Below are 23591 nucleotides of genomic sequence, written 5' to 3' on the forward strand. Positions count from 1 at the left end.
CAACAGTGACTATATTCCAAAAAGTAGTTCATTGGCTGTAACGCGCTTTGGGACGTCCTGAGGCTGTGAAAGGCGCTGGAGAAATGCACGTTCTTTCTTTCTTTCCTTCAATGGACCCAGAGTTTCCTTGGAGCCGCTGAGGAAATTCTGGGCCATTGCGTGTCACACTGGCAGCGCAAGCCGATAGTTATAAAATAGCACGGGCAACGCCACGGGATGTCTGCTAGCCTACGCACTGACAGTTTCAAATTGTTTTTAGCTTGGGTGTCCGTTCACGAGTGTTGTCTGAAAACTGTGCTAGCTACAACCCCAAGGACACAGTGACATTAGTGGCAATGCATGCAGCGTTTGGAACTTGTCATTAGATTTTCCGACCCAATTCCTGATTTAGAATATGTTATTTAGACAGATATTTGAAGTTTCAATGATAAGAAAAAAGGTATTTATTTTTAAAGGAAAAAAAATCAGCCTCCGCAATTCCCTTTGTTCAGCCTTTCGTTCCTCCTTTGGGGCCCCGTCATTCGAGATGAGCTTTGATAGGGACACGGCTTCCCTGTAGGCTGTGTGGCTATTTCAGAACCTGCAATTGATGTGACATACAGTACAAGGCAAAGTACACTGAAAGCTGTGTGTAACAACCTCCCTTGGGAGTAGCTTCAGACGGTCTTCCGAGCTAGTTGGTGCTGAGTGCATGTTGAAATTAGCATCATTCACTTCATGGAACTGAAAGCAAATTACTGTCATATGTGAGGGCAGATTTCCCAATTGATTGCACCAGATATATGGGCAGTGACGTAATAAAACTCACTACACACTTGGTTTGAGTATAAAGCAAGGCTTTAATCAACTTGTTTCAAAACATGGAGGTCTAGTTGTACTTCACTAGTTCCTGTCTTACAAAATGTCCCTGGCAAGCTGGGCCCACGCCCGAGTATTTATACTCCTTGGACAGCGCCACCAGCTGGTCGTCCAGCGTTATTTCATGAGTAGTTTCTTGATGATGATGAGATTTATAACAGGCATCATGTGGACGGAAATACCTGGAAGAGGTTTACATCAGATTTCTCCCTATTTTAGCGCCTATTCCAATTTTGCAGTTGGGTTTCATATCAATGGCAGAAGCGCCCACCCATTTACAGTTTCTGAGATAGAAAGACTTGCATTTCTATCGCGCCTTTCACGACCACCGGATGTTCCAAAGCGCTTTACAGCCAATGAAGTGCTTATTGAAGTGTAGTCACTGTTGTAATGTAGGAAACGCAGCAGCCAATTTATGCACAGCAAGCTCCCACAAACAGCAATGTGATAAATGACCGGATAATCTATTTTTGTTCAAAAAGAAAATACTGCAGCTGCTGGAAATCTGAAATAAAAACAGAAAATGCTGGAGACACTCTGCAGGTCAGGCAGCATCTGTGAAGAGAGCAACAGAGTTAATGTTTCAGATCGATGACCTTTCGTCATCCGAGATGGAGATTCCTTTATAACTTGCAATTTTTTTTAACGTGTTCTATAGTCCAGCACTACATGCTTTTTCAATTTTTGTTATTTTGAGTGAGGGATAAATATTGGCCCCAGGACACCGGGGATAACTCCCCTGCTCGTCTTCGAAATAGTGCCATGGGATCTTTTACGTCCACCTGAGAGAGCAGACGGGGCCTCGGTTTAACGTCCCATCCGAAAGACGGCACCTCAGACAGTGTAGCGCTCCCTCAGTACTGCACTGGGAGTTGTGGTGTATGTAACCGTTCCACCTTTAAGAGAACTATTTGAAGAATTACACTACTTTATCTTGGCTGCTGTATACTGTAATACTGGTGGTGACCACACCGGTATATAAGTGCTGTGTAATGATTTATTGGGCAGTTCAGCCCGGACCTTCGACTAGTAAAGACCTGTTAAAAGTTACTCTTGTGGTCTGTGTAGTAATTCTCATTATAACACACAGACTTAACAGTGGCGATGAGTACGATCTTACCTTGCGGCAGAGATACATCCAAGGCAGTTTAACGGGCGTCGAGAGGAGGCATCCACCCTCATCATTCTGCTGAGAAAAGACTCGGGTCTGCAGAGCACAGGAAGAATTCTGACACGAAGCCTTCCATCAGCAACAGGCAGTGATCATCCCTTCTATCACGGTGGTGGGTAAGCTGATCAGCGACGAGCAGCAAGTCGGCCACGTTGGCGTGAAGTAGGGGAGGGAAAAACGGAGGATATAAGGGCGGAGAACTCGACCACGGCCGGGGAAAAGAGCCGGACAGAAGTCGGGGCCAGAGGCGCTGAGACTGGGGCAGCGTAAGGCACGGGAGCCGCGGTGAATGCAAACGCAGCCGGTGTAAAAGACCGGGCTGCAAGCGGGCTGGGAGACGCAACAGCGTCGAGAAAGAGCTCGACCGCGACCGGTGAAAAAGGCCGGGCAGCTACCGAGGCCGCGAGGCGCAGCGACCGGGTCAGCGTAAGGCGTGGGAGAAAGTAAAAAAAAAAACGCGGAGAACTCAGCCGCAGCCGGGGGGAAAGGACCGGACTGCAAGAGGGGCTGGGAGGCACGATTTGAAAACCGCTGGGGAGGGCGAACGCAGCAATACGGCAATCGCCATTACAGCCAGCGGGGGAGAAAGGCAAACGCGGGAAGCCGCCATTTTCATAGGCGGGGGAAGAAGACAAGCGCGGGAAACCGCCATTTTGAAAAAAAAAAAATAAAAGAAAAATTTATTTTTGTTTCTCAAGAAGATTGCGAGGATGCCTAAGCATGGTAACATCAATGATTTCGATCCCGATGTTGAAGATTGGGCCACGTATGTAGAACGCATAGAGATATATTGTAAGGCAAATAAAATATCAGATGAAGATAAAGCACTAACCTCACTAAATTCAATGGGTGCGAAGACATACGGGCTATTGAAGCATCTTCTATCACCAGCTAAACCGGCGGATCAGACTTTCGCTAAAATTGTTGCTGTCCTGAAAAATCATTTGAACCCCACACCGCTGATGTTAGCGGAACGATTTAAATTTTATGCGAGAACGCAACTGAAAGAGGAAAGCAACTAGGAGTATTTAATTGAACTGCGTAAGCTAGCGAAATACTGTCAGTTTGGGGAAAGTCTGACAGAGGCACTGAGAGACAAATTCGTGTGTGGATTGTCGAAAGAAGGAACACAAAAGCGGCTGCTTGAAGAGAATGATCTTACACTTGATAAGGCTGTCACTATTGCAGCATCGCACGAAGCCGCAGCGAGAGGCACTGCGGAAATGCAGCTGAAGGCAGCGGTACTCAGCGTAGATCAAATGGCTTTGCGTACAACGAAATGTTATCGTTGTGCAAAGACAACGCACGATCAGAACCAATGCTTGTTTAAAAACCAGGAATGTAGAAAATGTGGCAAGCTTGGTCACATAGCTAAAGTATGCCGGTCAGGAAAGAAGACCAGCAACAAAAAGTCACCGCAGGAAAAGTGCAGAAAGGTACATAAGGTGGCTGAGAAGAGTTCGGATGAACAGAATTCGGATTCAGACTCCAACAGCAAGGAACTGGGTAGTCTGAGAATTCACAATGTGAGTAAGGAAGCTGACCTACAAACTATCTGGGTCACACTGCAGATAGCAGGAGTCCAAGTGAAGATGGAATTGGACACCGGATCGGCGTTGACGGTCATGAATAAGCAAGATTACATAAAGTTATTCAAACATATTCCCCTACGGGATACGGAGATAGTATTGCAGACATACACGGGGCAAAGAGTATACCCCATCGGAAAGATAAAAGTCAAGGTGGTACACAAGGGCAAAGAACACCAAGGAATGGACTTATATGTACTACCTGAGGGAGGTCCACCACTTCTGGGACGGGAGTGGATCAGGAAAATAAATATGGACTGGCACTCCCTAAACGCAATAACGGTAGATTCCGGAAAAAAAGATGTCAAACCTGAACAATTGTCCAGAATATTGGATGAGGCTAAAGAGGTGTTCCAGCAGGGACTGGGAACACTGAGAGGAATTAAGGCAAAAATCAAGATTGCAGAACATGCAAACCCAAAATTTTCCAAAGCCAGACCGGTACCTTATGGGAAATAGAGGTTAATAATTATGACCTAATTGGGATTACGGAAACATGGTTGCAGGGTGAGCAGGGCTGGGAGCTTAACATACAGGGGTATTCAGTATTTAGGAAGGATCGACAAAAAAGAAAGGGAGGAGGGGTAGCATTGCTAGTAAAAGAGGGGATAAATGCAATTGAAAGGAAGGATATTAACTCAGTTAATACAGAATCTATATGGGTGGAGCTAAGAAATAGCGAGGGGCGAAAAACATTAATAGGAGTGGTATATAGGCCTCCAAATAGTAAAATAGAGGTTAGGGAGGGCATCACGAGGGAAATTAGAGAAGCGTGCAATAAGAGCACAGCTGTCATCATAGGTGACTTTAACTTACATATAGATTGGACTAGCCTAATCAGTAAAAATAATGAGGAGGAGGAATTCCTTGAGTGTTTGAGGGATGGTTATCTGGATCAATATGTCGAGGAACCAACTCGGGAACAGGCTATATTGGACTGGGTACTGTGCAATGAGAAGGGACTAATCAGTAATCTTGTTGTACGGGGACCCTTGGGTCAGAGCGATCATAACATGATCGATTTCTCACTCGAAATGGAGAGCGAAGAAATTGACTCAGAGACTAAGGTCCTGAATTTAAACAAGGGGAATTATGATGCCATGAGACGGGAACTGAGTAGGTCTGATTGGACAACGTTCCTGGGAGGACTGGAGGTAGATAAACAATGGCAAACATTTAAAGATAGAATGACAAAATTGCAAAAATTGTTTATACCAATCTGGCATAAAAGGAAATCTAAAAAGGTGACTCAACCGTGGATAACAGGGGAAATTAGAGACAGCATAAAATCCAAAGATAGGGCGTATAAAATAGCCAAAAAAAGCGCCAGAGCGGAAGATTGGGAACAGTTTAAGATAGAGCAAAGGAGGGCAAAGGGCATAATCAAGAGGGGCAAAATAGCTTACGAAAACAAGCTGGCGGAAAATATAAAAACTAACTCCAAAAGCTTTTATAAGTATATCAAAAGGAAAAGACTGGTGAAAACCAAAGTTGGTCCATTGCAGTCAGATACGGGGGAATATATAATGGGAAATAAGGAAATGGCAGATCAACTAAATGCATACTTTGGGTCAGTCTTTACGAAGGAAGACACAAAAAACCTCCCTGGGATATCGGGAAAAATAGGGACATTGGCAAAGGAGGAACTGACGCAAATCAATATCTCTAAGGATATGGTGTTAAGGAAGCTAAAGGGATTGAAGGTGGACAAATCCCCAGGGCCTGATAACATGCATCCTAGGGTACTGAAGGAGGTGGCCCTAGAGATAGCGGATGCACTAAGGATGATTTTTCAGAATTCATTAGACTCGGGAACAGTGCCGATGGATTGGAGGGTAGCTAACGTTACCCCACTATTCAAAAAGGGGGGTAGGGAAAAAGCAGGTAATTACAGACCTGTAAGCCTTACATCAGTTGTGGGCAAAATGCTGGAGTCCATCATTAAGGATGAAATAGCGGAGCACTTAGCAAATGGGGACAGGATAGGACAGAGTCAACATGGATTTACAAAGGGTAAATCGTGCTTGACTAATCTATTGGAATTTTTTGAGGGAGTAACTGGTAGAATAGATGGGGGAGAGCCAGTAGATGTGGTGTACCTGGACTTCCAAAAGGCCTTCGATAAGGTCCCACATAAAAGATTAGCATGGAAAATTGAGGCTCATGGGATAAAGGGGAAAGTTTTGGCGTGGATAGGGAACTGGCTGTCAGATAGAAAACAGAGAGTTGGAATAAACGGCTCATTTTCTGAATGGCAGGCAGTAACAAGTGGGGTACCACAGGGATCTGTCCTGGGCCCCCAGCTGTTCACAATTTACATTAATGACCTGGATCAGGGAGTCGGATGCAGCATTTCCAAATTTGCAGACGACACTAAACTAGGAGGGGGGGTGGGCTCAGAGGAAGAGACCAGGAAGCTCCAGAGCGATTTGGACAGACTGGGCGATTGGGCGGATAAATGGCAGATGCACTATAATGTGGACAAGTGCGAAGTTATCCACCTTGGGTGCAGGAACGGGAGGGCAAATTATTATTTAAATGGCAATAGATTGGGAGAGGGGGAAGTACAGAGAGACCTGGGTGTTCTTGTACACCAGTCACTGAAGGCGAGCATGCAGGTGCAACAGGCGGTCAAGAAGGCAAACGGTATGCTGGCCTTCATAGCAAAAGGGTTAGAATACAGGAACAGGGATACCTTGCTGCAGCTGTACAGGGCACTGGTGAGACCACACCTCGAGTACTGTGTACAGTTTTGGTCGCCTCATCTGAGGAAGGATGTTCTTGCCATGGAGGGGGTGCAGCGGCGATTCACCAGGCTGATACCAGGAATGGCGGGAATGACCTATGAGGAGAGACTATGTAGTTTAGGGATGTACACACTGGAGTTTAGAAGATTGAGAGGGGACCTCATAGAAGTGTATAAAATTCTGACAGGTCTAGACAGACTGGATGCAGAAGGAATGTTTCCCTTGGCGGGTGAGAACAGAACTAGAGGACATAATTTAAGGATAAGGGCTAAACCATTTAGGACAGAGATGAGGGGGAATTTCTTCACTCAGAGAGTGGTGAACCTGTGGAACTCATTGCCACAGAGGGCAGTGTACGCCAGCTCATTAAATATATTTAAGAGGGAATTAGATATATTTCTACGGGCAAAAGGGGTTAAGGGTTACGGAGAGAAGGCGGGGACGGGATACTGAATTAAAGGATCAGCCATGATCTCATCGAATGGCGGAGCAGGCACGAAGGGCCGAATGGCCTACTCCTGCTCCTATCTTCTATGTATCTATGACCTGCTGTGGAAGCTGAGCTGGAAGGGCTAGAACATTCAGGAGTACTGTCTAAGGTGCACTGGAGTGAGTGGGCCACGCCCATTGTTCCCGTCATGAAGCGTTCATCGAGTAACAAGCCAGGGGAACCGGGGAAGGTCCGCATCTGCGGAGACTTCAAGATCACAGTTAATCCGGTGCTTCACACGGTGCAATATCCGCTTCCGCGGATTGAGGATATCTTTGCTTCATTGTCTGGCGGGAAATGCTTCACCAAGATAGACCTGGCGCAAGCGTACTTACAGATGGAAGTTGAGGAAGAGTCACGCCAGTATCTCACAATCAACACGCACAGAGGCTTGTATCAATATAATAGACTGGTTTTTGGAGTGGCTTCGGCTCCAGCAATTTGGCAGAGGGCCATGGAGCAGGTATTACAGGGAATTCCAAGCACTCAATGTTACTTGGACGATATCCTGATTACATAACATAGAGATAGGAACAGGAGTAGGCCATTCGGCCCTTCGAGCCTGCTCCGCCATTCAATGAGATCATGGCTGATCCTCGTCTGAGATCATAGCTGATCTTACCAGTTCAGTACCCCGTCCCCGCCTTTTCTCCGTAACCCTTAATCCCCTTAGCCTTCAGTAATATATCCAATTCTCTCTTGAAAATATTTATTGAATTAGCCTTCACAGCCCTCTGTGGCAGGGAATTCCACAGGCTCACCACTCTTTGAGTGAAGAAATTCTTCCTCATCTCTGTTTTAAATGATTTGCCCGCTATTTTTAGACTGTGGCCCCTGGTTCTGTGCTCCCTGGCCATTGGAAACATTCTCTCTGAATTCAGCCTGTCCAGGCCTGCCATAATTTGATATGTTTCGATGAGATCCCCTCTCAATCTTCTAAACTCCAGTGAGTACAAGCCCAAACTATTTAATCTCTCTTCGTAGGTCATTCCCGCCATTCCAGGTATCAGCCTGGTGAATCGCCGTTGCACTCTTTCCATGGCAAGAACATCCTTCCGCAGATGGGGTGACCAAAACTGTACACAATACTCCAGATGCGGTCTCACCAGCACCTTGTACAGCTGTAGTAAGGTATCCCTATTCCTATACTCGAACCCCCTTGATATGAAGGCCAACATACCATTTGCCTTCTTAATCGCCTGTTGCACCTGCATGCTCTCCTTCAGTGACTGGTGCACAAGAACACCCAGGTCCCTCTGCACTTCCCCATCTCCCAATCTATTGCCATTTAGATAATAATCTACCCTCCTGTTTTTACCCCCAAAGTGGATAACCTCGCATTTATCCACATTATAGTGCATCTGCCACGTATCCGCCCATTCCCCCAACCTGTCCAAATCGCACTGTAGCCTCCTGACATCCTCATCAGAGCCCACCCCTCCTCCTAGTTTAGTGTCGTCAGCGAATTTGGAAATATTGCATCCAATTCCCTGATCCAGATCATTTATATATATTGTGAACAGCTGGGGTCCTAGGACAGATCCTTGCGGCACCCCGCTGGTCACTGCCTGCCACTCTGAAAACGAGCCGTTTATTCCAACTCTCTGTTTTCTATCCGCCAGCCAGTTCTCTATCCACGTTAATACTTTGCCCCCAATCCCATGAGCCTTAATTTTGCATGACAATCTTTTGTGTGGAACCTTATCGAAGGCTTTCTGGAAGTCAAGGTACACCACATCCACTGGCTCTCCCCCATCTATTTTACCAGTTACTTCCTCAAAAAATTCCAGCAGATTAGTCAAACACGATTTACCCTTTGTAAATCCATGTTGACTCTGTCCGATCCTTTCCCCATTTGTCAAGTGCTCCGCTATTTTATCCTTAATAATGGACTCTAGCATTTTGCCCACAACCGATGTAAGGCTTACTGGTCTATAATTCCCTGCTTTCTCTCTACCCCCCTTTTTAAATATTGGGGTAACATTAGCTACCCTCCAATCCACGGGTACTGTTCCCGAGTCAATGGAGTTCCGGAAGATGATCCTTAGAGCATCTGCTATCTCCAGGGCCACCTCCTTAAGTACCCTAGGATGTAGTTTATCAGGCCCCGGGGATTTGTCGGCCTTCAGTCCCCTCAACTTACCCAACACCATATCCCTAGAGATACTAATTTCTGTCAGCTCCTCCCTCTCATTAGTCCCTATGTTTGCCGATATTCCTGGGAGGTTATTTGTGTCCTCCTTTGTGAATACAGAACCAAAGTATGAGTTTAATTGGTCTGCCATTTCCTTATTCTCCATTATATATTCTCCCGAATCGGACTGCAGGGGACCGACTTGGGATTTTACCAGTCTTTTCCTCCTGATATACCGATAAAAGCTTTTGCAGTCTGTCTTTATTTTTGCTGCAAGTTTACTTTCGTATTCTATTTTCCCCTTCCTGATTAATCCCTTTGTCCTCTTCTGCTGTATCCTGTACTGCCCCCAATCTTCCGGTCTGGTGCTTTTTATTGCCAGTTGATATGCCCTTTTTTTTGATTTTATGCTGTCCCTAATTTCCCTCGTTATCCACGGTTGAGTCACCTTTTTAGGTTTATTTTTATGCCAAAACGGTATAAACATGTTCTGGAATTCTTCCATTCTATCTTTGAATGCTTGCCATTGTCTATCCACTGTCAATCCCCCCAGAAACACCACCCAATCAATCTTACCCAATTACAGGAGATGACGATGAGGAACACCTTGCAAATTTGAAACTGGTGCTCACCAGGTTGAAGGAATATGGCCTTCGAGTTAATCGCCAGAAATGTGAGTTCTTTCAGAAACGGATCTCGTACTGTGGTCATGTCATTGACCAGGAGGGGCTGCACAAGTCACCTGACAAGATCGAAGCTGTTGTGAAGGCTCCCGCTCCGGAAAATGTATCCCAGTTGAGGTCGTTCCTAGGGTTGATTAACTATTACCATAAGTTTCTGCCAAATCTATCCATGGTGCTGCACCCGCTGAATGCTCTTTTGCAGAAAGAAGTACCATGGAAGTGGAGCGAGGATTGTAAGAAGGCCTTTCGCAAAAGCAAGGCATTGATCACCTCAGAGGAAGTGTTGGCTCACTTCAACCCAACGCTGCCTATTCGTTTAGCTTGTGATGCTTCTCCTTATGGTATTGGAGCAGTACTCTCACACAAGTTGCCAAATGGCTCGGAAAGGCCAGTCGCATTTGCATCCAGATCGTTGACCTCCGCTGAGCGCAACTATGCTCAGATAGATAGGGAGGCTCTCAGCCTGGTGTGGGGAGTAAAGAAGTTTAATCATTACCTGCAGGGCCAGAAGTTTACACTGCTGACAGACCACCAGCCATTGGTATCCATATTCAACCCTAAAAAGGGCATTTCCATTATGACAGCGCAAAGGCTACAGAGGTGGTCCCTTTTCCTAGGGGCACACCAATATGACATAGAATACAAAGGATCAAAACAGCATGGGAATGCTGACGGTTTATCGCGCCTACCGTTGCCAACGGTAGAAGAGGCGCCTACAGTGGACCCAGTGGAGATGTTCCACTCAACCATAGTGGGATGTCTACCAGTAACAAATTCTACGATCGAAAAGGAAACAAGAAATGACCCGACTCTCTCACGAGTCTACGATTTAACGGTGAAGGGATGGCCAGCACATGGCGAACCACTGTTGCCAGCATTTTCGCAAAGAAGAGAACAGCTGTCAGTGTGCCGAGGAACTTTGATGTGTGGATCCAGAGTGGTGATTCCACCCAAACTCCAGCATGAAGTGCTAAAGGAGCTTCACGAGGGGCATCTAGGTGGAGTGAAAATGAAGAACCTAGCCAGAGCGTTTGTGTGGTGGCCAGGTATCGATGGAGACATCGAAGAAATGACCAAGAGCTGTCTAGGATGCCAGAAGGTCCAAAACGCCCCACCACAAGCTCCTCTACATCCATGGGAGTGGCCCTCATCTCCATGGCAAAGGGTACATATTGACTTTGCTGGTCCATTTATGGACTCAATGTTCTTAATCGCGGTGGATGCACACTCCAAGTGGCCGGAGGTAATAAAGATGTCCTCCGCCACCACGGAAAAAACCATCACAGTATTAAGGACCATATTTGCCAGGAATGGGCTGCCGGAACAGATCTGTTCTGATAATGGACCGCAATTTGTGTCCGAAGAATTCAGGAAGTTCTTAAAAAACAATGGGGTTAAGCACTGCACGTCCGCCCCATAACATCCCGCCACCAATGGATTAGCTGAAAGGTTTGTCCAGACCTTCAAGAAGGCCATAAAGGCCATGGGTAAGGAAGACATAAATCTACAACATAAGGTAGATAACTTCTTGTTGGCGTACAGGAATGCAACACATATGGTTACAAACCAAACTCCCGCCATGATGTTTTTCAATAGAAGACTAAGATGCCGGCTGGATTTGATCAAGCCAAACATCAGAAGGGACGTAGAGAACCGGCAATTTCAAGGCATGAATGAAAGGCCAACTAGAACCTTCCAGATAGGTCAACAAGTTTTGGCCCGGGACTACCGTACCGAGAAATGGCAGCCTGGAACTATTTGCACACGACTAGGACCGCTGATGTATACCGTGGACATTGGTGAAAGCATAATAAGGCGCCATGCTGACCAGATCATAGCGTCATCCGAAAAGGGACAACCTACACCACAACTCTATACGCCTAATGATGAAGCAGAGATACCCATAGTATCTACCTCCGATCCGGTGATACTGGAACCAGATGAACCTGACACTGACATTCAAGCCGAATCGACCTTGCCAAAAGAACCTACTACACCACCGAAAACTACTACACCACCGAGGCGTTATCCGGACCGAGTCAGGAAGCCTCCAGAGAGACTGAATCTGTGAACTGTTTTTGCATGAAGTTGTGTATATATGTTATTATGTTATGTTAATGGGGAATATATACTGTTAAGCTAAAAAGGGAGGAGTGTGGTGTATGTAACCGTTCCACCTTTAAGAGAACTATTTGAAGAGTTACACTACTTTATCTTGGCTGCTGTATACTGTAATACCGGTGGTGACCACACCAGTATATAAGTGCTGTGTAATGATTTATTGGGCAGTTCAGCCCGGACCTTCGACTGGTAAAGACCTGTTAAAAGTTACTCTTGTGGTCTGTGTAGTAATTCTCATTATAACACACAGACTTAACAGGGGTGTCAGCCTAGATTCTATCTGCTCAACTCTCTGGAGTGGGACTTGAACCCACAATCTTCTGACTCAGGCAAGGGTGCTACCAACTGAGCCACAGCTGACTTAAAATTAGAATAAAATTGGGTTCCAAAGAGGTCATTTAGCTGCCGACACAGCTTCCTACCATTTTTAAAAATTCCTTCTCAGGATGGGGGCATCACTGACAAGGCCGGCATTTGACCGTTATATGGAGTTAGGTGACAGATCAGCCATGATCTCACTGAATGGTGGAACAGGCTCAAGGGGCTAAATGACCGACTCCTGTTCCTATCTTCCTATTTATTGCCTGTCCCCTAGTGGCCTCTGCAAAAGTGCTGTTAGGCTTTCTTCTTTGTAATGATTTGATTCAACCGAGGAGCTTGCTAGGCTACTTCAGAGGGCAGTTAAGAGTCAACCATGTTGGTGTGGGACTGGAGTCACCTACAGGCCCAGACCGGGTAAGGACGGCAGGTTTCCTTCCCTAAAGGAACATTAGTGAACCAGTTGGGTTTATACGACAATCCGACTGGCATTTTGGGATTTGAACTCCCGTTCACTGGATTATTAGTCGAGACCTTTAGATTGCCAGTGTAACCACCACAGATTTTGAGGGGCGTTATGTGCGAGATGGAGATTCCTTTATAACTTGTGACGTATGAAAACTACTAGGCACTTGGTCTAAGCGTTAAACAAAACTTTAATCAACTGTTTTACAACATGGAGGTCTAGTTGTGTCCTTCACCAGTTCCTGTTAAGAATGTCCTGCACAAGAAGAATGTCCTGCACAAGCTGGGCCCGTGCCCGAGTATTTATACTCTCCCTGGACAGCGCCACCCGCAGGCCGCTCAGTATTATTTCATAAGTCTTTCTTTCATGAATGACTGATTCATGTCAACTTGCAATTTGTTTTTTTTTAAACATGTGTTCTATAGTCCAGCACTACATGGTTTTTCAACATTTGATGATGCAATTAGATGTCATTAGAGGCTAGCCTTCTTTGGTGAACATGGTAATGCAATATAAGAACATAAGAAATAGGAGCAGGAGTCGATCACCTGGCCCCTCGAGCCTGCTCCGCCATTCAATAAGATCATGGATGATCTGATCTTGGCCTCAACTCCACTTCCCTGCCCGCTCCCCTTAACCCTTGACTCCCTTACCTTTCAAAAATCTGTCTATCTCCACATTAAATATATTCAATGACCCAGCCTCCACAGCTCTCTGGGGAAGAAAACTCCAAAGATTCACAACCCTCTGAGGGAAGAAATTCCTCCTCATTTCTGATTTAAATGGGTGCCCCGTTATTCTGAAATTATGCCCCCTATTTCTAGATTCCCCCACGAGGGGAAACATCCTCTCTGCATCTACCCTGTCAAGCCACTTCAGTATCTTATATGTTTCAATAAGAACCCCTCTCATTCTTCTAAACTCCAATGAGTATAGGCCCAACCTGCTCAACCTTTCTTCATAAGACAACCCTTCCATCCCAGGAATCAGCCTCGTGAACCTTCTCTGAACTGCCTCCAATGAAAGTATATCCCTCCTTAATGCATGAAGGAGGCCAATTATTGAAAATGAGACCTCTTGTTAAAGGAGGGTTGTTCTTACTTATGATTTACTCCTCAAAATAATAGGGTTCACAGCATTAAATATTATATGTTCACAGATTTATTAAGCATACAGTAATAACAATTATTATCAATAATTAGACATACATTTAACAGCAGCACTTACAGCAAAACCTTGGCTTCTTTGGTAAACAGTAAGAACGTAAGAATTCGGAGCAGGAGTCGGCCATTCGGGCCCTCGAGCCTGCTCCGCCTTTCAATAAGATCATGGCTGATCTTCAAACTCAACTCTACCATCTCACCTGATCCCCATATCTCTTGATTCCCCATGAGTCCAAAAATCTATCGATCTCTGTCTTGAATGTACTCAACAATTCAGCCTCCACAGCCCTCTGGGGTAGAGAATTCCAAAGATTCACCACCCTCTGAGTGAAGAAATTCCTCCTCATCTCAGCCCTAAATTGCTGACCCCTTATTCTGACACTGTGACCCCTAGATCTAGGCTCTCCAGCCAGGGGAGACAACCTCTCAATATCTACCCTGTCAAGTCCCTCAGAATCCTATGGGGGAAAAATTCAGTATCGCCCCATTTGGGGTGCCGTAATCGGCCGGGTGCAGCGTTCAGCGCCTGGCGCTAATTATCGCCTCTGACAGCAAACTTGGCTTTTATCGCCCCTGGAGGTGATTGGAGCGCTAAATCAGGCACTTCACACCTGTATTAAGGCGCAAAGGCCGAGGGGCGAGGCGCTACCTCAGAGCGCTGGCGAAGCAAGGAAGGGCAAATCAAAATGAACCTGCAAAGTGCTGCTCAGTACCCAAAACTCCTTCACACAGCGTTGAATCTCTCCAGAATTCTCTCTCTCTCTCTCTCAGAATGCGTGGTGCAAAAATGTCACCGACAAAAAAAGGCAGGAAGCGGTCGCCTTTAAGTAGCGCTCCCCCAGTCCCGTTCTGACAGCATAACGCTCCCCTCAACCTGTCGTTGCTAGCGGCAGGTGGTAAGGCAGGGGGCGCCACTCAATATCCGGTTCGGGGTGCTAACGGGCCGTTGCGCACTCGACTGACGTCACAATCTGCCGGTGCAGGAGATCGTGGCGGTAGTGTTTAGCACCGCCGCAAAATGTCTAGTTAATTTCGCGAGCGGCACAAACATCGCCACGCCAGGCCTCTAGTTGCTTTGCGCCCCAATTGGTGCCCTCTTAAGGCACTAACGGGAGGCACAAACAACTGAATTTTTCCCCCATATATAGGTTTCAATGAGATCAACTCTCATTCTTCTAAACTCCAGTGAGTATAGGCCCATTCTACTCAATCTCTCCTCATAGGACAACCCTCTCATCCCAGGAATCAATCCAGTGAACCTTCATTGCACAACCTCTAAGGTAACTATATTGTTTGTTCTGGACTGATGGACCATTTTATATGCAGATAGCACCCTCTGGTGGTGGTTATGTGTTGGTGTGTTTGTATGAAGCAGAGGTCATTTGACCTTTCTACCTTTCTTCCTGTGTGAGAGGTCATTTGACCTTCCTACCTTTCTTCCTGAGTGACCCAGGAAGTAGAATCCCAGGAAGTAGAATTCCAGGAAGAACCTGAACTGAGTAATGGAGAATTCCATGAGGGATTCACAATCCAATGTAATCTGAGCTCATATGTTAGGCCAGACGCAATATCTGTGAGTATCTTTGTCTATTAGCATGACAGCAACTTTGTCAGTGTAGTATTTTGATAACACTAGGGGGGAAAAATTGGATGAGTAGCGCCACCTGTTAGTGCCTAAAGAGGCAGTCAGTGGCTGTCGCGCCACTGGCTGTGCCTCCCGTGATATTCAGCAGGGGCGCTAATAGTGGCATTAGCCTTTTGCGCTGCGCCACCACCGATGATGTCATCGGTGTGCGCAACGCCCCATTCGCGCCCCGATCACGATATTTGGCAGCGAACGCTGCTGTAGCGCCGTTCGCTACCCGCGCCCGGTTCACGGGGCCTTGCTGCGCCGGCAGAGGTGCAAGTTAAGGTGGAGGTGCGGGGCGGCCGCTTTTTCGGCGGCCGCCTGCCAGCACCTCCGTCCCCGGCCTCCTGGTCTCCCCCCCCCGCGGCATTGCCGGCTCTTTCCCGAGAGCCCGGCACTTCTCCTTGGTGCCGGGCTCTTTTGCCGGCACTCGCGATTGGGGCTCGCGCTGTTGCAGGCCCCTCCCCCTTAACAGTGGGAGGAAGGCCTGCAGTACCGCAGCGTGCCGTGCCGCAGCGTGTGGTGCTGCGGCACGTAGGGCTGCGAAATTCACTTTCAGCACCCTAAGAGAGATGCAGAGCATCTCGAGCCGAGCCGCATCTCCCTCTAGGGGCACTTCAACTGAATTTGCGGTGATCGCTAATGCGGCGATCGCGGCGCAAATTCCAGCGCCCAGGCGAACTTTGCGCCGTTTGGGTGCCTCAGGACAACTTCTAGGCCTATGTTTATAAAAGGTTAATATTTGATAGTTACAGAAGTTAGTCCAAATGTTAGTTAGTTATACAATTAGTCTACTCTACTGTTGTAAATATGTTTATATCTTATGTAATATCGAATGTATAATACTCAGTTTTATGTACAAAACATACTTTGTCTTTGTTTACAGTTTCACAAATTTGTTCAAGTAAAGCTTCAAAACAGCAAACGGCTTCACGAGGAATTATTTTGAATGAGTGTTTAACTTGCTGGATAACTAGATAGGAGCATGTCTAGCGAGGCCAGTACATCGTTCCTAAGCTAAGGAGGCCAGTGTGCACAGTACTCCAGGTGTGGTCTCACCAAAGCCCTGTTCAATTGCAGCAAGATTTCCTTACTCTTGCACTCCAACTCCCTTGGGGATTGACATAGGACTATTTGGCATGGGACCATTTGGGGAATTGTGGGGCAATACCCAAATACTGAGTTCACAAGTCAACAAGGTTTCCACTTCAGCCAACTATCATCAAGTCCTGCCATCTGTCTCTTCCACTACACTGTGTATGCTGGCAAGGCATGGAAGTTGAATTGCAACTACCCTCAGTTTGAAGGCACGACCATCAATCTCTTATCGACCACTCAGCAGTTCATCCCTTGCGTATAAGGCCTCTGAAACCCCTCGTTGGCCTCCTGCAAACCACTTTCCCCTGGCTGAAGCTCTACCTCCTCTGTGCTCTTTGAGTGCTGATGACTCACCAGATTGTAGAGGCAAAAGTGGCCCTGACTCATTCCTGGTACCTGGTACAACAGTAGTGATTGTGTAGGTATCTTCTGGTTTGTGCTGTGGAGTCTGAACAGTCGAAGAGACAACACAAAGTCATACATTATTTGGTTACTGTACAAGTAGAGCAAGAGAGTTCAAATGTATTGTTTGCATGCACCTACACAGATAATACAATGCATGAAGAAGGCCAACTCTTATTGAAACTGAGAACTCATCTTCAAGGATGGGTGTTCCTACTTATAATTAACCCTTTCCTTACATTCTTATATACACACTTGAATTTATAAAGCGTCTTTCACGACCTCAGGATGTCCCAAAGTGCTATATAACCTTTTATTGATGTGTAGTCCCTGTTGTAATATAGGAAATGCAAAATCTTAGAGGGCACTGTCAGTAAAAGATCCCATGGCACTATTTCGAAGAAGAGCAGGGGAGTTCTCCCCAGTGTCCCTCAACCATTAGCTAAAAAAACAGATTATCTGCTCATTATCACATTGCTGCTTGTGGGATCTTGCTGTGCACAAATTGGCTGCCACGTTCCGTACACTTCAAAAGTACTTAATTGGCTGTAAAACGCTTTGGGGCATCCTGAGGTCATGAAAGGCGCTATAGAAATGCAAGTCTTTCTTTTCTTTTTAGAGGGATTGAAGGAGAGGACAACATAAAACTGTACAACTTCCCCCAGTTTAGATGGGGCTAGATGGGGCAAAGTAGTGCAATGTCGGGTGAGTGGCTCTGTGTCATGTAAATGGAGCTCAAAGTGTGTTATTTTGGCTGAAGTGCTAAATGGGTGCAGAGGAGGGCTGTCCTGTACCCGCAGGGGTGGGGGAAGGACACCAGCTCGCCCTCCTCGCCCTTCTGCCCCTCTCTCCTGCAGCAGCTGGTGCTGCTCTGCCTGGCCTCCTATCCATCTCCCATTCATTGTCCAGACCAAGGGTGATCCCCTTGCAAGATGCCAAGGACCAAGCACTCCCTTTCTCCTGGTAACTCCTATGAGGTGTCCAATAAGGTGCAGTAGCTCAGCACTCACTCTTGTTAGGTGAAATCCTCAGAGAATTTCCAGAATAACTGTTGCTCGAGTGTTGGTGAAATGTCCCAGAAAGTCTCCCAATGTGTTTCAGACAGAAATTAAGATGAAATTGCGAGTATTCCTTTAAGTAGCGCTTGAAATTGACATCAACACCATGTTTACTCCCAAACCGCTGGTCGCTATTAGGAACGGGCGTTAGGACAAGCGCGAGCCACCAGAATGCCGTGCAGCCTCTTTAATGAGCGCTAACAGGCATTTTAAGTGGCAATCAGCTGTTTAATGAGCCTCCGGCCGGCCGTTCCTCGCACTGGCTTCAACTCCTTTACCAAGATGGCGTCTTGCGCTAAACCGGCGCTGCGACTTAACACACCCCCTCGGTCACCTCGGAGGCTCCTTTAGGGGCTAAAATATTCGTCGAAAGTCGCTCCAATAGTTTCTCCCATTCTAAAACATATCGGAGTAATTGTCAACTCCAACCACCGGGCCAAGCGGACTGACTGCCCGCTGTCGAACCCGCCCGATATTCGTAGTGGTGAAATCAATAGAACAGAGATCGGGCGGGTTCTGTAAAGTGCGGGGGGGGGCGTGGAATCCACTCTGGGAGGTTAAGGCCCAGGCGGTGATGTTGAAAAATACCCCACTCCCCGCACACCCAGCCCCCCACTATCCCACATCCTCGCTGGGTGGATTTTAGAAACATAGAAACGTAGAAGATAGGAGAAGGAGTCGGCCATTTGGCCCCTCAAGCCTGCTCCGCCATTCAATGCAATCATGGCTGATCATCCCAAATTCAGTACCCGGTCCCTGCTTTCTCCCCATACCCCTTGATCCCTTTAGCCTTAAGAAATATATCCAACTCCTTCTTGAATATATTTAATGTATTGGCCTCTACTGCCAACTGTGGTAGAGAATTCCACAGGTTCACCACTCTCTGGGTGAAGAAATTCCTCCTCATTTCTGTCCTAAATGGCCTACCCCTTATCCTTAGACTGTGACCCCTGGTTCTGGACTCCCCGACCATCGGGAACATCCTTCCTGCATCTAGTCTGTCCAGTCCTGTCAGAATTTTATAAGTTTCAATGAGATCCCCTCTCATTCTTCTAAACTCCAATAAGTACAAGCCCAATCGACCCAATCTCTCCTCAGACGTCATTCCTGCCATCCCAGGTATCAGCCTGGTGAATCTTCACTGAACTCCTTCCATGGCAAGAACATCCTTCCTCAGATAAGGCGACCAAAACTGCACACAATACTCAAGATGTGGTCTCACCAAGGCCCTGTATAACTGCAGCAAGACATCCTTGTTCCTGTACTCAAACCCTCTCGCTACGAAGGCCAACATGCCATTTGCCTTCTTAACCACCTGCTGCACCTGCATGCTTACCTTCAGCGACTGGTGCACAAGGACACCCAGGTCTCGTTGCACTTCCCCTTTTCCCAATCTATTGCCATTCAGATAATAATCTGCCTTCCTGTTTTTACCACCAAAGTGGATAACCTCATATTTATCCACATTATATTGCATCTGCCATGCTTTTGCCCAATCACCCAACCTGTCCAAATCATCCTGGAGTTTCTCGGCATCCTCCTCACAGCACACACGCCCACCCAGCTTTGTGTCGTCTGCAAATTTGGAGATATTACATCTAGTTCCCTTGTCTAGATCATTAATATATATTGTGAATAGCTGGGGTCCTAGGACCGATCCCTGCAGTACCCCACTAGTCACTGCCTGCCAGTCAGAAAAAGACCCGTTTATTCCAACTCTTTGTTTCCTGTCTGCCAACCAGTTCTCTATCCAAGACAATACCTTGCCCCCAATCCCATGTGCCTTGACTTTACATGCTTATCTCTTATGTGGGACCTTATCGAAAGCCTTTTGAAATTCCAAATACACCACATCCACTGGTTCTCCCTTATCTATTTTACCAGTTACATCCTCAAAATCATCATTTCTGATCCGCTTTACATGTATCATTCTAAGTGTCAAAACTTCCTACAGATTCTAAGAGTAACATAAACAACTTGCATTTATACAGCGCCTTTAACATAGTAAAATCTCCCAAGGTGCTTATCAAACAAAATTTGACACGTATAATCATAGAATAATAGAATGAGACAGCACAGAAGGAGGCCATTCGGCCCATAGTGCCTGTGCCAGCTCTTTGGTAGAGCCACCCAGTTAATCCCACTCCCCCTGCTCTTTTCCCATAGCCCTGAAAATGTTTTCCCATCAAGTATTTATCCAATTCCCTTTTGAAAGGTTCCATTGAACCTGCTTCCACTGACCTTTCAGGCAGCGCGTTCCAGATAACAACTCAATGTGTAAAAAAATGTTTTCTCATGTTATCTCTGGTTCTTTTGCCAACTTCCTGAAATCTGTGTCCTCTGGTTACCGACCCTTCTGCCACTGGAAACATGTTTTCCTTATTTACTCTATCAAAACCTTTCATAATTTTGAAAATCTCTATTAAATTTCCTCTTAACCTTCTCTGCTCTAAGGAGAACAATTCCAGCTTCTCCAGTCTCTCCACATAACTGAAGTCCCTCATCCCTGGTACCATTCTAGTAACTCTCTTCTGCACCCTCTCCAAGGCCTTGTCATCCTTCCTAAGCTGTGGTGCGCAGAATTAAGCACAATACTTTATCTGAGGCCTAACCAGTGATTTTTAAAGGTTTAGCATAACTTCCTTTCTTTTGTAGTCAATGGGCAGGATTTTCATTGGGCCATGGAGGCAGGACTGGAGGCATGTGGGGGGTTAAAATCTCGAAATCGGGGGGCACGAACCCATCCCGCCCCCAACACGCCTCCATGCCAGTTTCAAAGGAGGCGGATACACAACCTGTGCTGGGAGCCACCTCCCCGAGGACGGAAGGGGATTATGTAGTTAACAGGCAGTTTTTAGCCTAATCCCTATTTTTATTGCTGAAGTGTGGGATTCCTGACGGCTCCAAACCATGCCAAGTTAGCGAGGCGGACCGTCGGGCTGAAGGGCTTGGAGGGTTCGAGATGTCTGGTGTTCAGGTGGACAGGCACCGGCACAGAAAGCAGAATGGCCGCGAGCTGTCAAAAGTTGCAGCATTCAGCTTTCTGTTCTGGAGAGATCTCTAAATCAGCCTGAGAGGAAGGAATTAACTTAGTGTACAGATTGTCAGTGTTTGACAGCTTCAAAGAGCTGTCAAACGCTGATGTTTCATCTGTCAAAAGCTCTTGACAGTTGAAATGTCAATCTGTGATGTCACCTGTTGCCGGGTGGCCCTTAATTGTCCTGCTGAGCCCGCTGGGTGGGCCCAACAAGATCAATCAAGTGAAAATCGCATGGGTTGGCCACAACCCGATGGAGGCGGGACTACAACCCCGAAAGTTGTAGTCCCACCTCCTACCTGCCTCCAGTATCAAAATCCAGCCCAATGCCTCTATTAATAATGCCAAGGATCCCATATACTTTTTTAACAGACTTCTAGACTTGTCCTGCCACCTTGAAGGATTCGTCTACATACAGGTGACCAAAGGCCGAGTCAAAGAGGTAGGTTTTAATAAGTGCCTTAAAGGAGGAGAGAGGTAGAGAGGCAGAGAGGTTTAAGGAAGGAATTCCAGAGCTTAGGGCCCAGGCAGCTGAAGGCACGGCCGGCAATGGTGGGCGATGGAAATCGGGGATCCGCAAGAGCCCAGAATTGGAGGAATGTAGGGATCTCGGGGGGGTTGTAGGGCTGGAGCAGGTTACAGAGATAGGGAAGGGCGAGACCATGGAGGGACTGGAAAATAAGGATGAGAATTTTAAAATGGAGGTTTTGCCGGACCGGGAAGCTCATAGGCCAAAATTTTCTGGGGTCTGTGCGGGTGCGATCAGCGGCGGGTCAGGTGGAAAATTTGAAATAAGCCGGAGCTGGTCAGGAACCCGCCATCATCCCACCCCCACGTGCCTTTCCCTCGGGCGCGCCTGCCAGTGCGGCAGCAACCCGAATGGCAGATGCGGGCGACCTAATACAAATTATTAAGAGATACTTGTCTTACCCTTGAGCGCCTTTTTAACCCTACCTCTCAAATTTATCTGATTGCCCAAAGGAAACACGCAGCTCGGGAACCATGCCTGTCAAACTGAGGTGGGAGTTGAGTGGTCATTGCTCCAGCTGATCAGTTGACAGCATCAAATGTAATATAAAAGCTCCCACCTGACAGCTGGTCACTTTTCTCAGGCAGAAGCTGTTGCTGACTGCATTCCCAGCACAGATTGAACTTTCTGCAGGTTGCAGGTCTTTCCAGCAAAGTCTCCATCCAGTGTCACCTCATTGGAAGAACCTCTCGCACCATTGACAGAATGCTTCTGTCATCTCTACTTCACCTGCCATCTATTCTATCAGCATGAGTGCCATTTATACTGTCTCACCTTGGTCCTCAGAATCTGACCACGATGAGCCCCAACACCAGCAGCATCAGGCACACCAGCAGCACCAACAACACCACCAACCTTCTCCTCAACCACCTGATGTTACACAGAACAGAGGGTATCAATGCAGGGCTGCAGTGTGCCGGAGGCGATACATCCAACACAGGGTATACAGGCAGAGGATGAGCTTCCTCAACATGACTGAACAGCAGTGCCAAAGGAGGCTCAGGCTATCGCGCCAGGTCATCGCAGACATTTGCACATTGCTGGAGCAAGACTTGCAGCCCAGAGGAGCGGGAGGACATGCCTTACCAGTTGCTGTCAAAGTCACCAGTGCCCTCAACTTCTTCGCCTCAGGGATCTGCAACAGACATTTGCGGCATCTCGCAGTCTGCCGCCCACAGATGCATCACGCAGGTCACCAATGCCCTGTTTGACAAGTCAGCCAATTATATCACTGATGAAGCCAGTGTTACTGAGTGGGCGCACGGCTATCCCGCTCTGTCTGGCTTTCCACGGGTGCAGGACATCATCGACTACACACTTGTGGCCATCAGGGTACCCCATCATAACCCAGGAGTCTTTGTCAACCGCAAGGGCTTCCACTCCCTCAAAGCGCAGCTCGTCTGCAACTATAGGAAGATCAGCATGCATGTGTACACCAAATTCCCTGGCAGCTGCCATGAATCTTTCATCCTGCGCCAGTCCACCCTCCCTCAGCACTTTGCACTTCCAAACAGACTTTCCAGCTGGCTGCTTGGAGACAAGGGCTATCCACTGAAGATGTGGCTCATGACAATCTTGAGGAGGCCAAGTACTGAGGTCGAGGAGAGCTTTAATGAAAGCCACATTTACACCAGCTGTGTCATAGAGCTGACAATAGATATGCTCAAAATGAGCTTCGGGTGCCTTGATTGATCTGGAGGTCCCCTTCAGTATGCACCAGCCAGGGTCTTCAGAATCATCGTGATCTGCTGCGCCCTGCACAACATAGCACAGCAGCGAGGATTAGCGCTGCATGAGGAGTAAGGCACTGAGCGCGCAGCCTCTTCAGAGGAGGAGGAGGAGGAGCATCAGATGGAAGATGAGAAGGAGCAGGAGCTGGAGGAACCTGCGGGCCAGATCCCTCAAGCACCCGAGCACATTGCTGCCCGGGTGCCAGGGATGAACTCATCATGGTCCGATTTACATAACTTTACGCAGTACACCCATGTGACTGCCATATGCTGCACCAGGTTGGCACCACCCCACAGGAACAACATAAATGATCTCTGCAATAACCAAGGCTCCTTTCACACTCAGCACCATTGCAGGGGTACTGTTATG

Source organism: Somniosus microcephalus, chromosome 1, assembly GCF_052327205.1.
Source record: "Somniosus microcephalus isolate GS21.2 chromosome 1, FLI_Smic_1.0, whole genome shotgun sequence".
Classification (NCBI taxonomy): Eukaryota; Metazoa; Chordata; class Chondrichthyes; order Squaliformes; family Somniosidae; genus Somniosus; species Somniosus microcephalus.